The 683-nt window shown below is 41.3% G+C and overlaps 1 non-coding gene across 1 annotated transcript; it reads right to left on the bottom strand.

The window, feature by feature from the left end:
* Positions 1 to 310: 310 nt before the first annotated feature.
* LOC112768728 (small nucleolar RNA R71) lies at positions 311 to 418 on the bottom strand. Its single transcript, XR_003186123.1, has one exon. It is a non-coding gene; the product is annotated as a small nucleolar RNA R71 (small nucleolar RNA).
* Between the last annotated feature and the right edge of the window lie 265 nt (positions 419 to 683).

The following is a 683-nucleotide window of genomic DNA, read 5'->3' as shown; positions in this document are numbered from 1 at the left end:
CATTCCTACCATTGGAGCAAACAATTTTGAGCTGAAACCTCAGCTAGTTTCTCTGATGCAGCAGAACTGCAAGTTTCATAGACTTCCATCTGAAGATCCTTTTCAGTTCTTAACTAAATTCTTGCAGATCTGTGATACTGTTAAGACTAATAGAGTAGATCCTGAAGTCTACAGGCTCATGCTTTTCCCTTTTGCTGTAAGAGACAGAGCTAGAATATGGTTGGACTCTCAACCCAAAGACAGCCTAAACTCTTGGGATAAGCTGGTCACGGCTTTCTTAGCCAAGTTCTTTCCTCCTCAAAAGCTGAGCAAGCTTAGAGCTGATGTTCAAACCTTCAGACAGAAAGAAGGTGAATCCCTCTATGAAGCTTGGGAAAGATACAAGCAGCTGACCAAAAAGTGTCCTTCTGATATGCTTTCAGAATGGACCATCCTGGATGTATTCTATGATGGTTTATCTGAGCTATCAAAGATGTCATTGGATACTTCTGCAGGTGGATCCATTCACCTAAAGAAAACGCCTGCAGAAGCTCAAGAACTCATTGACATGGTTGCTAATAACCAGTTCATGTACACTTCTGAGAGGAATCCTGTGAGTAATGGGATGCCTATGAAGAAGGGAGTTCTTGAAATTGATACTCTGAATGCCATATTGGCTCAGAACAAAATATTGACTCAGTAAG

This window comes from Arachis hypogaea, chromosome 17 (genome assembly GCF_003086295.3).
Source record: "Arachis hypogaea cultivar Tifrunner chromosome 17, arahy.Tifrunner.gnm2.J5K5, whole genome shotgun sequence".
Classification (NCBI taxonomy): Eukaryota; Viridiplantae; Streptophyta; class Magnoliopsida; order Fabales; family Fabaceae; genus Arachis; species Arachis hypogaea.
Note: the sequence above shows the minus strand (reverse complement) of the source record. Positions and strands in the feature narration are given on the sequence as shown.